The following is a 15,597-nucleotide window of genomic DNA, read 5'->3' on the forward strand; positions in this document are numbered from 1 at the left end:
AAGTCTAGTTAACTAGACTTAACTAGTTAAGTTAAGTCGCTAGTTAAGTCTAACGTTACATCTAGGTTCAACCTTGTGGATTGGGAGCCAGTTAATTTGACGATAAACAGCCAAAATGACGGGGCCCATGAGCTGAAGCTCAGTCCTGCAGGCACAAATAAGTGAGAACAATTGGGTGAATACACCCATAAAAACCACATACACACACACACACACACACACACACACACACACACACACACACACACACACACACACACACACACACACACACGTAAACATGACAGACCTCGTTATACACAACAGCTTTCTAACCACCACAGAATCCCAACCAATAGTTCATTACTCTTGATGACGTGATAGACCAGAACAACACGACAACACGTAAGAACGGAGACGCTTGGGCAACACGGCCCCTCAACCATTCTCACCTCCCTCACGCCTTCTCTACTGAGAAAAATTGAGATGATAAAAAACAGAGTTGAAGAGGGTGTGGGCGTGGGTGGCAGGTGTGGGCTTGGGTGGCAGGTGTGGGCGTGGGTAGAAGGTGTGGGCGTGGGTCGGAGCAGTGGGTGAGAGGTGTGGGCGTGGGTGGCAGGTGTGGGCGTGGGTGGCAGATGTGGCCGTGAGGGCAGGTTATCTTGAGATCTTGAGGTTATCTTGAAATGATTTCGGGGCTTAGCGTCCCCGCGGCCCGGTCCTCGACCAGGCCTCATTTTTTGTTACACCTCCTCAGGAAGCAGCCCGTGGCAGCTATCTAACTCCCAGGTACCTATTTACTACTAGGTAAACAGCGGCATCAGGGTTAAAAAAAAACTGCCCATTTGTTTCCGCCTCCCCTGGGGATCGAACCCGGAACCTCAAGACTATGAATCCCGAGCGCTATCCACTCAGCTATCAGGCGGCATGGGTCTGGACATTCCACGTAAGACAAAACAGTTGCATTGTTTACGGAGTAGCAAATCGAAAGAACGATTGTGTTGCAAGACTACAATCATGAGGATACAAGTTAAAATGTACTTGCTGATTGCCTAGTAAACTGTAGTGTCGCCTTAACAACCTTCCAGAGGGTGATTAGGCCTTAAACCCAAGACCCAATTCAGAATGCTTGTTTGTCCAAAGGCAGAGTTGATACAGAGAAAGTGTGTGAAGGCAGAACATGTGTGTGTGTGTGTGTGTGCTGGGTGGTAATGCACATCCACCACAGTTTAGTAAGTCACTTTGGAAAATGTTTTTGCCTGTGAAATTTTGTAGCATCTGTCACTCTGTGTATTCACCTAGTTGTGCTTGCGGGGGTTGAGCTCTGCTCTTTCGGCCCGTCTCTCAACTGTCAATCAACTGTTACTAACTACTATTTTTTCCCCCCACACCACACACACACACACACACACACACACACACACACACACACACACACACACACACACACACACACACACACACACACACACACACACACACACACTCACACACACTCACACACCTGCAGGGACAGCCGCCGCTCTCTCAACAACACGCCATAAGGCAAATCCACTATAAAATTATCGCCTGACGTTCCAGATGAGCCGAGAGCTGACGCGGCCGACTAGGCTAAGTCCGACAATCGTCACCTGGAACCCTACTCTCGATACCCAACACCTTGGTCAGTCGACACCCGGCAACAATGAGATAGAGATATATATTTGTGTTGTGTGTGTTCTTTAGCTCTATGTTGCTCAAGAGACTATGGATAAAGTGACAACATGTAGAGACCCAACGTCACGCGACACAGAAAGATTTGATAACGGTAGAAGCAGAGACAAAGATAAAGACAAAGACCCTTAAGAGAACGTCTGATAAAGGAAACACTAAAGGAAGAATGTGTGGAGAAAAACACTGTTAGGACAGAGAAATCTGTGAAAAAAAACACGAAAAGCCTAATATGTGAATGCTTAGACCGTTGACAATCTCACTAGAATTTCAGTTATTTCTTCTCGGCAATATCTTTCTACGTAATATCGTTCTCTATATTAATATCTTTCTCAGAAACATGAAGAGAACAGCTGTGTTTTGAATGAGAAAAGCTGAGGCTGGCGCCGGGCTAGGATACCAATGCCACATTCCGCACAACAATTAAGAAATATAGATGTTTACCTCTCAGAATGTTTGGTAATATGTTTATTGTTTGTGATGTGTGTATATGTATGTATTAACACGATGTACTGAACGAGGTGAGGATAGCTTGAGCTACCTCATCCCTTTGTGTGTATTTTACCTCAATAAACTTATTTCAATTTCAATTTCAATCAGCTGTGCACGACGTAAACAGCAGCCACAGTTCGGGGCAAGAGGTGCTCATAGGCCTTCACATACGTGACGAGAGGCTTCCGAGTTCACGTTTGTCTTCTATTAGAGGAGAAGGAGGAAAGGGAGGAGGAGCCTGAGGACTGGAATGAGTAAGGGAAGAGCGCCGGTCACTCCTATAGGAGATCAGTAGCGAGCCAGACCTGGCAGGAGACGGTCGTGCGCGTGCGTCTGTCCCACAGTTTCTTCTCCCGCCAGTTGCTCTATACACTCTACAGCTACTCTAATACACTCGCTCCATTTAATTGTTTTATGTTTATATATTCACACGAATGTAAGGCAAAACTAGATGTAAGCATTCACAGCTAAAGCTTTGAGTGGGTTATACTTGGCCCAACTCATTTACACCTAAGAGATCATACTTCTAATTGTTAACAAACAAAAGCCCTGGACTTAGAGCCCACTGCTTTAGCCAGTACAGCCCAACGATATCCTCAAAAATAAGACCATTAAAACCTTTAATATTTCACTGAAACAACCCGGTCCTTCACGTTCTCACATCAACAAAACAATATTTCTTCTTGAACGCTCAACAAACTCACCCTCCCTCATACTCAATCAAGGCTTCCTCATACACTGCGTCATACAACATACCCGGTCAGCCCAGTGACACCGGGTATACTCATCAGGATATTAACGATAGCCTCCACACAGGACATACCACACAGCTCCTGCTCTCTCAGGTAAGACCAGTTCCCAGTCACCAAAGGACCCATGATATGTACAACGATGGTGGTATCTGTAGGCCTGAAATTGAAATAAGTTTATTGAGGTATATGTCGGACCTAGTAGCCCAGAGCGCACTTCTCGGCCTACTATGCAAGGCCAGATTTGCCTAATAGGCTGAGTGATTTTCAAAATATTGTTTCCAATTGGTTTATTTGAAACATTATTATTATTTTATGTTAAGAACATAAATTATTGACTTAGCTATATTAGTTTAGTTTAGGTTAGGTTATTTAGGGTTGGTTAGGTTCGATCATATATCTATGTTAATTTTAACTCAAATTAATAGAACTTAACTCATACATAATGAAATGGATAGCTTTATCATTTCATTAGAAAAAAATTGAAAAATATATAAATTCAGGAAAGCTTGGCTTATTAGGCAAATCGGACCTTGCATAGTAGGCCTTATATTGCATTCTGGCTACTAGGTACAACATATATATATATATATATATATATATATATATATATATATATATATATATATATATATATATATATATATATATATATATTATAAAATATCAAACTTGCTTTTAGTGGGACCTGAATACTAAATAGATTTTAATTCTTAAAAAAAAAGTTTTCTGTGCGTTCGCGAGTCAAGACAGTGAAAGACGGGAACGTGTTTGTTTATCTCTCCTGTCTTGTTCGTGAACGAAGACGGTGGAAGCCGAGCTCTGGTTCGCCCAATATTCCTATTCGTCAGCCAAGACGGAAGAAGACGGGCCATCGTTCGCACAGCTGTTCCGGATTCCCCGGGGTGCGTTCAGCCCGCGTCAAATGTGTCCTGCAGGGGTCCGCTTTCTCCATAATTGTGGGAACTAATTACGTGTGGGTGTTTGTGTGGGAGGCAAGTGACGGCCTTAATGTACGCGCCCATTGCTCTTTAATTTATTAGTCGATTAATTATGATGGTTAGTGACCCAGGAGGAGAATGTTGTTTGAGAGTTAAGTGTGTGTGTGTAATTATTTAACATCCCCGCGATAATCTCTGCATCTTGTACGATAATTGTTAAATTTATTAAAAAAGGTTGGATCATCAACAATATTTAGAACATAATGTAACAATATGGAATCAATATAACATCAGTAATATTTATTTTACTTTAATACATCATTCTAAAATTATGTAAACAAAATAGCATAAAAGTAGTAATTTATTAGTTAAGAAAATTTATTATAATTGCCATAAAATTGGCAATATGATAACAGCGCCGCAACGCACCAATAAAGAACGTGAGACCCTGTGGGTGTGGCAGTAAGCATGTGGACACGGAGGGGGGAGGTTGTCGACTGTGCTGCTCGAAATTCCTGACTGGGAAAACTTCTACAAATTGTCATTCACACTTCCGTTGAAATAAACATTAAATTCTCCTGTGCTCTAGGAAACTCGCCCAGAGAGTGGATAGAGTTTCTGCCTCACAAGCGTGGGGACCGTGGTTCGAGTCTCCTAGAGCTTAGGTGACTGAAACTGCAACAAACTATCCTGAGCGGCAAGATGATTTTATCATGAGTTCTAGCAATTTCCTCCCTTAATATAAAAATATTAAATATTTCTAATAGCACCATGACTCATTGTGCTTTGGTAGGAGGCGGGAGGGGGGGGGGGGGTGACCTCTTTTAAAAAGTTTTTTGTGTTTAATAAATGTACACAATTTCACCATAATTGTTAAAAGATGTACAGGTTTCGTAAGTGACTACGAGAGTGCTTGATGAGTTTCAGCCCTGATGCGTATTGCAGGCTATGTAGTCATACTGGCTTGAAGGACTTTCTCCTGATAGTCACCTTAACACCTGCGAGTAATTAACAGTCTCCCCTGCCAGCATGGCGCCAAGTTGTAAGGGCGCCCCCAGCTGCGTCGCCTGCAGAGAGAGAGAGAGAGAGAGAGAGAGAGAGAGAGACAGAGAGAGAGCTGTGTGGGTGTCGTTCCCAGGTGACCCAGACCACGTCTTATGGTAGAGCTCTAACGACACCAGGACACCATGTTGAAGGGATGAGTTATAAACGGACAGGGAAGCTGTCCTGGTTTCTACTTCTTCCCTCCAGGGCGTAGAGGCGCGGTGTGCCCTGGGGGGCCGGCGGACGCCGCCCTGGAGCAAGCACAGGGCACCTGACGCAGGAAGTCAACGAGGACTACTTGAGACAGACAGACAGACAGCTGGGGTGTGGCTCAGGCGTAATGACGGTCCCCCACCTGGTGTGTCTGTCCACCATATGCCGCTACCACACTCTCTCACCCTCATCCCGTCTCTCTCTCTCTCCCTTCACGCCTGAACTTTCTCACTCTGACCTCCACAATTATGACTGAAAAACAAGAAGTATTTTCACTTTCGAATGTTACATTGGTTGTGTAGAGGAGCCCAGAAGTGTGACCTCCCTCGTATAGCGACCTCCTTCCCTATAGTGACCTCCCTAAATGTCACCACTGTGGAGAACTGCCCGCAGACCACTGGAACATTATCTAACACAATGCACAGTTACAAACCCATTAGGATTTCAACTTATATTCAACAGAGCAGAAGTTGTTAAGCACACGGGGCAAAATCTTACCGAAGCGACCATACGAGTCATAAATACTCATACTCCGTCTAAGTAAATCAGAAAGACGCGCCCTCCCTCCCTCACTATAGTGACTGTCCTTCATATAACTACAGTCCTGGAAATAGAAAGGTCTAATCTGGAAAACAAATTTGTGTATATATATATAAGAGAGAGTGAGAGGGGTGAAGGAATGAGTGAGAGAGAGAGGGGGAGGGGGCGGGTGAGAGAGTGTGTGAGGTGAGGTATATGAGAGTGAAGGACAAGGAAGATTAAGCGAGTGATTTCAACACTCACATATAGTGATCCGCCCCATTCCCGAGGCGTTGACAGGACAGGTGATAGGGGGTGCAGTGAAGAAGTGAAGTGTGTAAAGGTTGTTGTGGATAAGCTCTTGCTGTCAGCATCTGTCCGCCGCCGTCAGCAGCTCTCCCAACCAAACCATCTCCTCTAACATCTCTTTGTCAACAAAGGGTAAATGTTCTCATAGAACAATCCCCTATTTAAAATAAACCGAGTTTGACTTTGTGGCTGTCAACCTTCGCTTGGGTCGTCCTACGGGACGCTGCTCCCAGTATGCGCCTCCTCAAAGTAATATTTACAAACAGTGACATGAAATAATCCACTTTCACTGGAAGGTTATTTACACGGATCAGAAATACAAGGGTGAGACTGCACGGTCCTATGGGGCATAATGTTCTACCTCACGTCATCATGATTGTAACATTCTCTGTGATTGGCTCCTGCCCAGTAGGAACCTTTATATCTTGCCTAGGTCCTGTCTCAGTATACAAGCTTTGTTCTGTAATGACTGTCTTTTGAGATACTGTATCAAAGACCACCTGGCAGTTAAGGAAAACGCAGTCCTTCCATTCATATATCTAGTGTGTGATTTACGTGTCTAATACATTAATTAGATCCTTATGTCGTTCCGTTCCAAGTGCTATATAATCCCGCGGGTTGAGTGCCTTCTCATAATTATCTGACCTTCCTGGAAAATTATGATCTTTCTCAATTACGAATTTGATTCCTCTAGTGACGCTTGTATGTGATTATTTTCTCCATGCAAGCATAGGTGTTTGGGGGCGCTTGTAAGTGTATCTTGTTTATTGCATTTATTCAACACTAGATGGGGTACCAAGCGGTGCCCGGGTCGTTAGAGTGCCCAGGCACCTCCCCCCACAATCATACATCTTCTAAATCTTACCACATCACTGGAACCATATTCACAAAACAATCATCATCATCAATGTAACCATCACATCATTCTAGTCTCCACTTGCACACACACACATCCACCTCGTCTGCACCCATATATTGAAATTGAAATAAGTTTATTGAGGTAAAATACACACAAAGGGATGAGGTAGCTCAAGCTATTCTCATCCCGTTCAGTACATCGTGTTAATACATACATAGACACACATCACAAACAATAAACGTATTACCGAACATTCTGAGAGATAAACATATACATCTCCTCCTTTACACAAGTACCACCCATATATACTCTTCCCATATGCCATCACTGTAACTATTTTCACTATACACACTATTTGTATATCGTCTATCTACCCTCTACGTCACTCGTTTATTGATGCTAGCCAGAAGCATCTGGTCTGTAATGCGGACAGACGTTGTCTTCTATAGATATATAATTTTGTTACATAAGGTTTGTGCGTGTGTTTGGGTTATGGTGTGTGTGTGTGTGTGTGTGTGTGTGTGTGTGTGTGTGTGTGTGTGTGTGTGTGTGTGTGTGTACACACCTAGTTGTGCTTGCGGGGGTTGAGCTTTAGCTCTTTGGTCCCGCCTCTCAACCGTCAATCAACAGGTGTACACACACAACTGCGTGTGTGTGTGTGTGTGTGTGTGTGTGTGTGTGTGTGTGTGTGTGTGTGTGTGTGTGTGTGTGTGTGTGTGCCGGGTGGTGAACAGGGATTAAGCATCTCCACTCAACTTTTACACACATGTGCTCTGAATACAGTCAGTTGTGCGGTAATTACTCCCCAACATATGCTATTAACATCGGTTACGCATATTCAACTTTCTCTCACACACACAGAGTGATAGAGCCCAGTAGGCTCAGGAACCTGTACACCAGTTTATTAACAGTTGAGAGGCGGGACCAAAGAGCCAAAACTCAACCCCCGCAAGCACAACTAGGTGAATACACACAACCAAAACTCAACCCCCGGAAGCACAACTAGGTAAGTACAACTAGGAGAGTACACACACACACACACACACACACACACACACACACACACACACACACACACACACACACACACACACACACAGCTAATCAACCAATTCACAACATTCTCCAAGGTAAACAAACTCTCTTACGAGTTTGTTTACACGAGTAATCACCACGTGTAATCGTACGAGCTGCTCTCTACCCGATTGATGAAGATTAAGTCACCCAAGAGGTGGCACGGGCATGAATAGCCCGTAAAAGCTCTCTACCGTCCGAGGTAGAGAGCTTCTTAAATACCTCTAGTAGTACCATCTGTGGTGTTCATTGACCACCGCAGCACGAATTATATTTCTTAAGTGCATCCAGTAAGAGGATCCTGAAACCCCAAGTCAATAGTCTTACTTGATGACATCATAAGTTCTACATTGAACCGCGCGTAAATTAATATATTGTGCTGCTATCAATCTTGAATTGCAAACAGCCAGGTGGATCCAATGGCCAGTTGCTGCCTTTGACTATTAGAAGAATTTTGTCGAAACCAAAATACGTATAAGCAATGTAACACTATATAAGATGTTTTATCGATGAGAGAGAGAGAGAGAGAGAGAGAGAGAGAGAGAGAGAGAGAGAGAGAGAGAGAGAGAGAGAGAGAGAGAGAGAGAGAGAGAGAGAGAGAGAGAGAGAGAGAGAGAGAGAGAGAGAGAGGGAGAGACAGACAGACAGACAGACAGAGAGAGAGAGAGAGAGAGAGAGAGAGAGAGAGAGAGAGAGAGAGAGAGAGAGAGAGAGAGAGAGAGAGAGAGAGAGAGAGAGAGAGAGAGAGGGAGAGACAGACAGACAGACAGAGAGAGAGAGAGAGAGAGAGAGAGAGAGAGAGAGAGAGAGAGAGAGAGAGAGAGAGAGAGAGAGAGAGAGAGAGAGAGAGAGAGAGAGAGAGAGAGAGAGAGAGAGAGAGAGAGAGAGAGAGAGAGAGAGAGAGAGAGAGAGACAGAGAGAGAGAGAGAGAGAGAGAGAGAGAGAGAGAGAGAGAGAGAGAGAGAGAGAGAGAGAGAGAGAGAGAGAGAGAGAGAGAGAGAGAGAGAGAGAGAGAGAGAGAGAGAGAGAGAGAGAGTGTTACCTAACACTTACCTAATCAGTGTTAGGTAAGGTAGCCATCACCGTCACCACTACCACACCACCGCCAGTAACAGTGCAAGACGAGCGACAGTTACTAAGTGTGGGAGATGGGCAACAATCGCCTGTAAGAGCGGAAGATGAGCAACAATCGCCTGTAAGAGCGGAAGATTAGCAACAATCAGTATTACAATAAACTAACTCGTTCGCATCGACACACCGTGATTCCTCAGACTCTTGTGATAGGCGCAGTTGGGGTTGAGAATTGTTAAGACCTGGACATATTGTTGATTATTGTTGTTGTGAAGATTGTTAACCTTCCTGGTCAACAATCAAGTATACTTTAGTCCTGAATATAATCCATAACAAACAGAATATATCAGTATGTATATACAGCAAGAAGCGGGGTATACCTCTCAGTGTATATATCTATTGCACGATTTGCAATTGTGAGTGTGACTTAATGTTGATCAGTACAGCTCACTAGGCTCCACTCACCCCCAAGTCCACCACCACACTACTTACCAGTCTCTACTCACCCCTCTCTCTCCCCCCGACCAGTCTGTACGCGCCTCCTACCCCATCAATGGCCCTCATTATCCACTTAAATTCGTTTGTAAATCATTTGTTACTTTACTTACCCGTCGGACCTCCTGGCGGAGGCGCAGCGGTAGGCTGACGTTAAAGCTGGCGATAGTGGATGGCTGAGGTGAGCTGTTTACCATGGCTGAGGTGAGCTGTTTACCATGGCTGAGGCGAGCTGTTTACCATGGCTGAGGTGAACTGTTTACCATGGCTGAGGCGAGCTGTTTACCATGGCTGAGGTGAGCTGTTTACCATGGCTGAGGTGAGCTGTTTACCTTGGCTGAGGTGAGCTGTTTACCATGGCTGAGGTGAGCTGTTTACCATGGCTGAGGTGAGCTGTTTACCTTGGCTGAGGCGAGCTGTTTACCATGGCTGAGGTGAGCTGTTTACCATGGCTGAGGTGAGCTGTTTACCATGGCTGAGGCGAGCTGTTTACCATGGCTGAGGTGAGCTGTTTACCATGGCTGAGGTGAGCTGTTTACCTTGGCTGAGGTGAGCTGTTTACCATGGCTTGCCTGGGTCCGCGTCACCGGTCGCGGTGCCAATGGGCGTCTGCCAGACACGTACAAGGGATACACAGACACGAAGGGAAACCGAAGTTCTCGGTGTAGACACCTTGAGACTGTACTTGAGACCTTGGCTGTCTTCAGGGTCTAAGGTCTACCATGTTTGTTGATTTCTGAACACTTGTGGTGGCCTTAGTCATCCTCCCGAGGTTGACAGTTCTCAATGGCGCTCAACATCTTGTCATACGCAGCAGCAGGAGGCGACGGAGGACACGTGTTGACCTCTCATATGTTCATTCGTGATTGGCTTATATTTGATTGATGAAGATTAAGCCACCCAAAAGGTGGGACGGGCATGAATAGCCCGTAAGTGGTGGCCCTTTTGAGCCATTACCAATAGATGATACTGGAGATCTGTGGAGGGGCTTATATTTCATTCCTTCTTGGTTATATATTCCGTGGCTTCTGATAATTTGTATTACAGGCTATTCATGCCCGTGCCACCTCTCGGGTGGCTTAATCTTCATCAATCATCAATCAATAATTTGTATCCACTTCGCCTTTGCCTTTGACAATGTTGACAAGATCACGCATCTCTTTGGATCAGAGAGATGATTTAGAGAGTCTGTGATAAAATAACAGTAGTGTTATACATGTATACATTCCTGATACATGTGTATGTATAGTTCACACAAGTGTGTTTGCGGTTTCTGAAGTGAATTTTCGGCTTCTGAGTGTACAAAAATAGAAGGCGGAAAAAGTACGCACAAGAAGGGGAAGTGTGTGTGTGTACGATAATTACCGAGTACTGGCGATACTGACGATTATACTGGCAATTATAAATTTATATAATCGGACTTTTCCCAATAGGAGCTGTAAGGAAATGAACATTTATATGCAATGCTCCATTTAAACACGCATATAACCCCACTCAGATATTGCTGAAACTCAAATGAATTCATTTTTGCCACATACAAATTCTGCCCATTTTTAGTGCATTTGTGAACGGCAAGTCCAGCCTTCACCGTGACAGTGAGGGGGGGGGGGGGGTTACTTTCAAACTGCTGTTCTACCAGACTGTGGCTGTCATTAACTGGCACCAAAAAGCACTTACCTTTCGCCTGTGTGATAGCGACTAGCAAAGACAGGATTACTCCCAGTGATAAATTATCTGACTGTTCTGAAAGTTTAAAATATAATAAATAGTTTGCTAAATGTTATTCTGAGAATGACTTCGTTCTAGCATGTTCGTCGGCAGTATTACCACATCTGTCTCCTGTTCTTGCTGTGTTCATCATGTTCTCCCCTGTCACTCAGGTTAATAGCTTGTCGTGACGGCACAGTATTGCACACCACCGGCTATAAGAGGACAAATCACTAAAGGCAGGCGATGAGTCACAATAACGTGGCTAAAGTAAGTTGACCAGACCACACACTAGAAGGTGAAGGGACGACGACATTTCGGTCCGTCCTGGACCATTCTCAAGTCGATTGAAAACACCAAAGAAACTGTAGATCAAGCCTATTGCCCCATACGTGGCCTAAATAATTTACACCCACCCAAAACTCTAGTACATGTGTCTAACCTACGCTTGAAACAATTCAATTATCCTACGTGTATTGTTTTACCGGGAAATTATACCAACATATTTACTGATTCATTTGTGGCTGATCACTCTTTTTTAAGTTTGTTTCTAATTGTCAATAATTTGGATTCAAAGTGGCTCATCTGGGCTATCCTGATGTGTGATTGGTCAATGCGAGAAGTGAAGTAGCCAATAAGAAGCACTTACTGGTCTTATATTGGCCAATAAGAAGCACCAATCACAACGACTTTCTCGGTCAAAGCTATTTGTTCAGCTAATTCGAAGTAGCTGATTGGTCGACGATGTCTACTCTGTCTAATTAGATGCGCATTTTAACCCTGTACATGAAAACCCCTTCGACCAATCACAGACAGTTCTTAGAATAAGACCAATCCCAAGCCTCCATAGACCCCCGATAAATAATGTAAGAAAGTAATGATTAGAATTGGAACGAGATTTCATTTTGATGACATACACTTTAAAACACACACACACACACACACACACACACACACACACACACACACACACACACACACACACACACACACACACACACAGTTTCACTTTTTTGTTGCCATCTGTAGCAGTATTGCGTCATCAGGTCTGCTGTTGCAGCTGAGAGTCATCTATCACCACGCAGACCTTTCTCTCTTGCCAGCAGACCAGCAGCTCTGGAAAATCCGCTCCAGTTACCCTCTGGTTCGGTTAATGCTTCTGGATACTTTTGAGGGGAAGGGGAGGAAGTTTATTATGGGTTATGGGTAGTAATGGGGTTTATGGAGTTATGAGAGAGGAGGTTATGGGGAGATGGAAGATTGTGAGGGAAGGAGCAGCGCCCGTAGCGTTTCGGGCAGGCCCCTTGATCCCAATTTTCCCCGGAATACTACCCGCTAAATGGTTTAAGAACCAGGTACCCATTCACTGCTGGGCGAACAGAGGCTACGGTTAAGGACTGGTGCCCGGTCAATCCTCCCTAGGCCAGATTTAGAAGCACGGATCGTAGTTCTGGAAGCATTGACAAAATACAGCAGATATTTATATATATTCAGTAGGAGTTAGGAAGATAATACAACTGTATTTTCGTGACATGCTGACGAGTGACAAATGTATTCTAGTGTTCGTCAATAAATCCTTGTAGATAGAAGTCATCTATCTTTTATAAGATAACAGTCACCTGTCTTTTATAAGATAGCAGTCACCTGTCATTGGTAAGATAACAGTCACCTGTCATTGGTAAGATAGCAGTCACCTGTCATTGGTAAGATAGCAGTCACCTGTCATTGGTAAGATAGCAGTCACCTGTCATTGGTAAGATAGCAGTCACCTGTCATTGGTAAGATAGCAGTCACCTGTCTTTGGTGGATTCTATGGATTCTAAATGGGTAAGTTTAGATTTAGAAAATAAATAGGTATGCGCTGGCTCGCAGTAACGTTACAGGTGTCGAGTAACACGATAGACAGACTCCCAGCAAGGCCTGAAAACATCTATCAGGCATTTACAAGAACTGAAGCTGTTATTGTGGTAATGCTGAGTACCAGTGTTGCCAGCGGTGTTTTAGCAGTCCGTCCTCCTAAGGTTCCCCAACGTCAAGAAACTGTCGTACTATAATGCCGTTATTCTAACCTACCAGAGGACCCAAAACAGAAAACGGGACAGTACGTCACTTTCCCCAGCCGCTTCCACTTTTGTAGTACGACCATTTTTGGTCTTATGTAACAGCATGCGTGCGAAAAGCGACGTTCTTTATAAGAGGACAGGGCCAGATTAACGAAGCAGTTACGCAAGTATTTTCAAACGTGTACATCTTTCCTCAATCTTTGACGGCTTTAGTTAAATTTATTAAACAGTTCACAAGCACGAAAACTTCCCAATCAACTGTTGGTATTGTTCTAAACAGCCTCCTGGTGCTTCGGAGCTCATTAACTGTTTAATAATTGTAAACAAAGCCGTAAAAGATTGAGAAAAGATGTACAGGTTCGTAAATGCTTGCGTAACTACTTCGTAAATCTGGCCCCAGGTTCGTAAGTGCTTGCGTAACTGCTTCGTGAATCTGGCCCCAGGTTCGTAAGTGCTTGCGTAACTGCTTCGTGAATCTGGCCCCAGGTTCGTAAGTGCTTGCGTAACTGCTTCATGAATCTGGCCCCAGGTTGATACCGTGGTCACTGGTGCCTGCGGCGGTATCATCAGTGCTGTACAGTGTTACGCTCAGTAAACTCCTGGTATAGTAGCGAGGTAACTTATTAGCGAATGTTCAGTAGTGTGGTAAAAGTGCTTTGCTGTAATAAAGTAAAAATAGTGTGGTAATTTATTAATGTGGTAGAGTTTTGTGTCTGGTGGTGTGGTGGTGAAGGAGGCCAGTAGGACGCGACAGATGGCGCTGTAATAGTTATGCTCTCTACAATTCCTATCAACTCTCACCCCTCTCTCGCTTTCCCCTCATAATTCCCTCCCTCCCTCTCACTCTCATTGCTTTTACTCTCCCTCTCGCTCTCCCTCTTCTTCTTCTGTGTTAGACCCTCACACTCATACTTATCACAGTGATTACTTGAACATAAGGGTAAGGCAACTATAGGAAACGGAGAGTTCTGAGAGAATCCAACACCAGAGGCACACATAGACTGGGTAACATCAGCGGCATAAGGAACGCTGACTAACATTAGAACGTCGTTTATAAATCTAAATGATGATTCTTTCAAGGTAACCTACACCGCTTTTGTTGAACCAATAAACCTAGAATCCGTACCTTGTGAACCACAAAACTAAACTAGAAAAAGTGCAGAAATTTGCAACAAGATTGGTACCAGAGCTAAGGGGTTTAAGCTATGAGGATAGATAGGTTCAGGGAATTGGACTTTCCTACCCTGGAGGGCAGAAAAAACAGAGGAGATATGATCGTAATATACAAGATACTCAGGGAAGTCACCTCCATCCACAACTTTAAGGTCAGATTCGACAAAGCATTCGAACCGCAGAATAGTTAAACTGTATAAATAAGTAAGCACAGATAGGTAAGTACACACACAAGTTCAGTTTATTCTGACCATTACTGAAATAATATCATCAGTATTACCAACACCAACACCGCCTTCCCCCATCGTTACCAACACCAAGGTGGTCATTCAACCCTTCCACTATAGCGGCGGTCAGTATATTATTCTCAGATTTCTCCAAAGGCCACTATTTCACTTTGGCGCCACTGTACCCCACCACTGTACCACCACAACCGTTGCCAAGTCGGACGGAAGAGTCACTCACATATGCGTAGTTTGGTTTTGCCAGCTGTCATTAACGTGTGGCCCCAGGTGTGGCCCGCCACACCTTCCCGTCGGGGTGAGTGTGGCTGCCCTCGGGAGCCGGCGTACTTGTGTGGTGGTCGACCTCAAACCTCTAGTCACAGGAAAAAGGTTATCATGTATAACCAAACTCAATTACGGGCTCACCATAGCCCGTGCTACATGGACACTTCGTCCTGAGTAGCTAAATCTTTAACAACAACAAACAACTCAAACCTCTATGTCTATGGTCATTAACTGTAAGTCCCCTCTCGCCCTCCTGGGCTCCTCTACGACCCTTCTCCGTCTCCCTCCGTCACTTTGCTAACGAGACGTCGAACAATACAATTGTAAACATTAAGTGATCTAGTGTTTCTTCATCCTCCAGATGGTAGAAGATATTTTGCGTCGAATGGAAAATATCCAAAAGAAAATTAATAATAGTTACAATGTTGTTGTGTTTAATGACACGTGTTAACACCTGCTTCCAAAATATACTAATTCTTGGCCAGGTAAGCTAATCAATCATTCTGTCATTGCAGGTGTCTTCTGCCTGGAGTTGATGGCTCAGTGACGCATTCAGGTGAGTCAAAGGGAACTCACCCAAGCGTCACCTACATGTCTAGTCCTGAGATTCAGAAAGCAGGAACCCGGATATATCCCCTGTGAGATATATAAATTTATGAAATGAATATTTATAACATGTATATACACAAC

General features: G+C 44.2%; 1 protein-coding gene across 1 annotated transcript in view; it reads right to left on the bottom strand.

Annotated features, from left to right (window-relative positions):
- mRpS31 (mitochondrial ribosomal protein S31) overlaps nt 1-15,597 on the bottom strand; it is a 72,179-nt gene that overhangs the window by 20,889 nt on the left and 35,693 nt on the right. The gene's annotated exons all lie outside the window — the stretch shown is intronic.

Source organism: Procambarus clarkii, chromosome 78 (genome assembly GCF_040958095.1).
Source record: "Procambarus clarkii isolate CNS0578487 chromosome 78, FALCON_Pclarkii_2.0, whole genome shotgun sequence".
Lineage (NCBI taxonomy): Eukaryota > Metazoa > Arthropoda > Malacostraca > Decapoda > Cambaridae > Procambarus > Procambarus clarkii.